Here is a 5,469-nt window from a genome sequence, read left to right on the forward strand (position 1 = left end):
CAATATAATTTAGCCATTGTATATCGATGGTTCTCACGCTGAAAATCAGCTGCCCATCAATATGGGGGTTTGTATCTAAGCTCTCTGTATACATTTATGCCACTGCCATTCTGATTTATTACTCTGTTTGTACTAAATGATGAGGCCTGGAAGTGAAATCCCTAAAGCTTTATTCTTACCTTGTTACAGATAATAGACCCAAATATTCTAACCTTTTACTATTGAGTATAATAGCTGTGACTTTTCTTAATGACTTTCATTATATTCAAGTTGTTTTCTTGTCTTTCTAATTTATCCAGAGTTTTATAATGAAACCCTGAATTTTTTCAATTTTTTTTCTATGTCTGATTAAAAGTGAGGTTTTTTTAGTTTTTTTAATGTGGGTGTACCAAATTGATTTGAGGATGTTGAATCATCCGTGCATCTTAGAATAAATTTGAGTTGGTCATGGTGTACGGCCTTCTAAAAAACTTTATAATTTAGTTTACTATTTTGGGGGTGGTTAATTTATGTCTACTGATGATATGGATCTATAGTTTTCTTTCTTTCTGATGCCTTTGAGTATTACTGGTACTATAATGGTAGCCTCAAAAAAGAGTTTGGAAGGTTGACTCCTCACCAATTTTTGAAAGAGTTAGAGAAGGGTTGGCATTACTTCTTTGAATATGTTAAGGCTAATTTTATTATGTAACATATAACCTATCACGGAGAATGTTCAATGTGTGCTTGAGAAGTATGTGTATTATATGGGTTTTGGTTGGAAGGTTCTATAAATGTCTTTCAGGTAAATCTGTTCAATAGTGTTGTTCAAGTTCAGAGGCTTAAGAATTTTCTTTCTGTATTTGCTATATATGATTGTGATGAGGTATTAAGGTCTTCTCTCTTTTGTATCATTTTCTATTTCTCCCTTTATATCTCTTAAAGTTTGCTTAAAGTAGTCATATTTGTACACAGGTGTAAATTATAATTGCTAAGTGAGTTTCATGGCACAGTCACATTATAAGTCATCCTATTTTCCCAAATGCTGCCGTTGCCACTAAACTCCAGGAGTCTCACATCTGCTCTGGGCACTGCCCTCTCCTCAGGCATCCCACATTAGATCTTGCAATGGAGGAGGAGACGTGAAAACCATGCCCTCCCTCTCCTGGTGAAAACAAGCCCAGACCTGGTCCTGTAGCTCTGGGAGAAGAGCCACAGCCCTGGGATTCCCAGGGGTTTCCATTTGGTAACCAGCACTGAACACAGAGGACTCACTATGGGGTTTGAACCAAGCTGAATTTTTCTTGTTGTTGTTTTCAAAGGTGACTCACAGATTACTAGAGTGAGTGAGAGTGAGTGGATATGAGTCAGAGAAACAGTGGATATGTTTGGCAGTTTCTGATGGAGATGTTCGTGCATTTGCAGGTTTTCAGTGTGAGGTGCAGCTGATTGAGTCCATAGAGGACCTGAGACAACCTGAGAAGCTCCTGAGACTCTCCTGTATAGCCTCCAGATTCGCCTGCAGTAGCTTGTGAATTAGCCAAGTTCACCAGTCTCCAGGGAAAGGGCTGCAGTGAGTAATAGGTATAAAATATGATGGAAGTCAGATATGCCATGGAGACTATGTGAAGGGCGGATTCTCCATCTCCAAGGACAATGCTAAGAACTCGCTGTATCTGCAAATGAATAGTCTGAGAGCCGAGGACATGGCCCTCTATGGCTGTACATAAGGTCCCAAGTGAGGAAACATCAGTGTGAGTCCAGACACAAAATTTCCTGCAAAAAGAAGAAAGGAGTCTGGGCAGAAAGGGACACTCAGCACTCACAAAACAGGTGCAGCCCCAGGGCAGGTGCAGATGGAGGGGAGGGCAAGGGCTGCTTTCCTTCAGTGTCTGTGGTTTCATCTGCTTCTAACATTTCCCCTCTGAGCCTCTGCACATTTCTGTTTTGTGCCCGGCATGAGGTCCCTGGATCAGAAAACTAATTTAAAAGAGGAAGCATTCTCATATGTCCCAAAAATTAGAGGCAAAAAAATGCACAGGCAGCAGGGTGAGTCTGTGGATACTGCTACCCCACAATGCCAGACTCACAAGTAGTGCCGGAGAAGGGTGGGAGTTTGATGGAGCTTCCCTAATGACCCTGTGGTCCAAGTTATCTGCAGCAAAGCCATTGGTGCCTCGCTGAGCACAGTTCTCCATCAGGGATCTCCACTGTGTCCCAGCAGCAGCCATGCGTTAGTGTCTCCACTGTGCACCATCATTGTCTGGGAGGAGCTCCCAGGATGGGTGTCTTCGGCACACACCAGGTGACAGGTGTTAGAGTGCAGTCCAGTAGCTGGCGGCCTGGTCTATTGGGCTTCCCTGATGTTGGAGGGATTTGGAGGTACATTCTCAGGGCCAGCACACTGTGGATTTTTATATAAAAACCACGATTTTACTTCGTTTTCTCAGATGACATATTTAATTAACAAAATCTGCAAACAATTGTAATTTTCTACTTTACCCCAAATTCATTGTTTCTTAATTCTGTGCAGGATCCAGACATGGTATTGCCCTTCTCATAAGAAATTGTTCGATCTAAACCGAAACCAGTCATTTCTCCTATTCTTTGGTTTCTCTCCATGTGCAGAGATCTTGATTAGAGTAAGTTGGGTTCTTTCCACACACTCACCTTCACTTCCCCAGATAAAGAGCAGAAATTGTCCTTAATCTGAGTCTGAGGGAGGAGCTGTTCCTGTACCACTCAGGGCCTGCAGAGACCGCCAGGTGCAGCTTCACTGAGTTAGGTGTTTCACTCCCTGTGATTGCTTTTCAGGTCTAATTGTGGGCTCAGAATTAAGACACTCTTAAGTTATCACAGGTCACTCCATTTCTAAAAATCATCATTATCACACAGGGTGGTAATAATTCAATGTTCATTTTTCTAACAGCAGTTTCTCTTTTTTGTTTGGTTGCAAGTTTGAGAAAAGAAACGTGCCAATATTTTTTAATCTAACCTCAAAATCTACTGAATTGTTCTAGGAGACTCACAAATTGGACAAAGTGAGCTCTTTATTCTCATAAAAATGTGTGTATTTGGGAATTTCATCGTGTTGTCCAGAACCCGTTAACATCAACAACTGTGTTTCTCAGCACACTTCTGGCTTGAGACATCCTCACAGACCCTCTCCCTCACCTGCACTGTCTCTGGATTCCCCATCATAACCAGTGCTTCCGGCTAGAATTGTATCTGCCCCTAGAAGATGGACAGGAGTGGATCAGGTTCATGGGTTGTGAAGGGAGCACAAATTACAACCCACTTCTCAAGAGTCCATATCCACATCCAAGAACCAATTCTTACAGCTGAGCTTTTGTCTACTGAATACACAAGTATGCATTTTTAAGCAAAAGAAGCAATGAGCGGACTTCGTTGTGAGCCTAGACACAAACCTCCCTGCAGGGGTGCATAGGACCAGCAGGGGGCACTCGGGCAGTACGGGGGCTTAGGATGATTGTCCAGGGGGTCAGGATGAGCAGGATCAAGGCTCAGCATTGGGGCAGGTGCAACAGGGCAGAAAAGGGGCTGTAGATGTGGGTTGTTTTCACCATCATATTTCACCACCAGACCCCTCCACTACATCTTTTCTAATGTGTCTGAGTGTTTATATGACTAGAAAATGGCATTTATATAAATACTAATATATACCCATATGGAGGCGCATCAAGTTGTCCTCTCCATCTTATGTGGACCTTGTCCATCAGGCACCAAGTCCCTGTATTTACTTGAGTACCTCATACATTATGGTCCAAACATGTGGGGTCTCTTTTTTCTTGGTCTCTCCTCCATTCTCTCTTTCACACAAAAACACATGAACTGACACATGCACAGAGCTCCCCAACTTTAATTATCTGATGTATTGAAGCACACTGATTAATGCGCAGCTTTTCTGCTTTGCCTGCTATTCATGTTATGTAAAAATAAGAACCATGTGTTTCTCAGCTGGGTACTTCTTTAAGCTAAGTAGCATCTTTGTTTATTATACTCAGAGACCAAAAGCGATCCAAGTGTTAGTCAGCAGCTTAACTGGAAAACAAATTGTGGCAAATTCATTTACTGGAATAATACCCACTGTTACAATCAAGTAGTGCCGGATACACTCAACACCATGCTTAAAGTAACAAGTACCTGAATGAGAAAAATAAGGCAAAAAAATACAAGCGCATATGTACGATTCCACTTCTATAATTTCTATAAAGTAAAAATGAACTTAAAGTTACATAAAAAGATCTGTAGTTGATTGTGGACATGGTACAAGAAAGAAAGGTGTAGAAAGGAGAAACTACAGGAGAGCAAAAGGAAATTTCTAGGATAATTTATTTTTTCTCTGTTAGGAAAAGTGAGGATTATGTCAATATTTATAAAATTGTACACTTTATGTAAAGATTCTTATTTGCTAATTTCACCTCATTAAAATATTGCAACTTTTAAAATGTATAATTTGGTAGAAAGAGTGGTAGAGAGAGAGATGAATAAAATACATAAAAATCAGAGTCCTGAATATACACATGAATGAATCCTGGATCTCGCTATAATTTTAGGGAAACACTAGAATACAAAAACATAACGACAGGATTTCAGTACATGAAGGGAGCTTCTCAAACCCCAGGAGGCACATCCAACTGTGTTCTGGAGTTAACTCAGGCAGCAGGCATGTCCTTGGGAAGTTGCCGTGACACCAAGCTCCCAGCATCCGTTGTGTAACTGACACCATGCAAATGCAGAGATCTCGACTAAAATTTTCTGTGGATGTTGAGTCTGGTAATGCTACACACTCACACCAAGTGAGTATGGAAATGTTAGTTACCGGCATCCTTGAGGAGTCTGCTGAGAGCAGGGCAGGTCTCTCATGAAGGTCCAAAGTGGCTTGATAGAGCAGGGAAGGAAACCAGCTCAGGGTTTTTTATCACGGTTTGGTAGGGGGCTGGGGAGAGCATCCTACTTGCAGGAAGGGTTCTGTGGGGTTTCAAGGTCAAATTGGCATCACATGAGGGAGCTCCTGTGATTTCTAACTAGATTTTCCTTGTATGCTTAAAAAAAAAAAAAAAAAAAGATGATGGAGGAAAGAGCCTTAAGTGGTCAGCAGTCAGGCCTAAACACGGAGTCTGAAGACTTGCTCTAAATAGCAACTACACAACTGATGAGTAAGAAACAAGACAAGACTCCAACATGGGTGGACAACAGCCAGATCTGCAGAATATGAGAAGACTGTTTATAAGCAAAAGAATAATGTGTAGGACGAGGATATGGAGGAGGATTCTGGTCCAATGTCTTGTGTGGAAGCTTTTCATGATTTGAGATCATCAGCTTGTTCTGAAGGTCTTAGGTCACCTGTCTTCTTCAAAATATCAGAAGTGCCAGAGGATATGTGAGGATGTGCAGTTTAACTTCTTCTATTTCAGTAGCTTTACAATTGTGTAAAATAATTTTTTTTTTTTTTTTTTTTTTGAGACG

The sequence above is a fragment of the Mandrillus leucophaeus genome, unplaced genomic scaffold (genome assembly GCF_000951045.1).
Source record: "Mandrillus leucophaeus isolate KB7577 unplaced genomic scaffold, Mleu.le_1.0 Scaffold1022, whole genome shotgun sequence".
Classification (NCBI taxonomy): Eukaryota; Metazoa; Chordata; class Mammalia; order Primates; family Cercopithecidae; genus Mandrillus; species Mandrillus leucophaeus.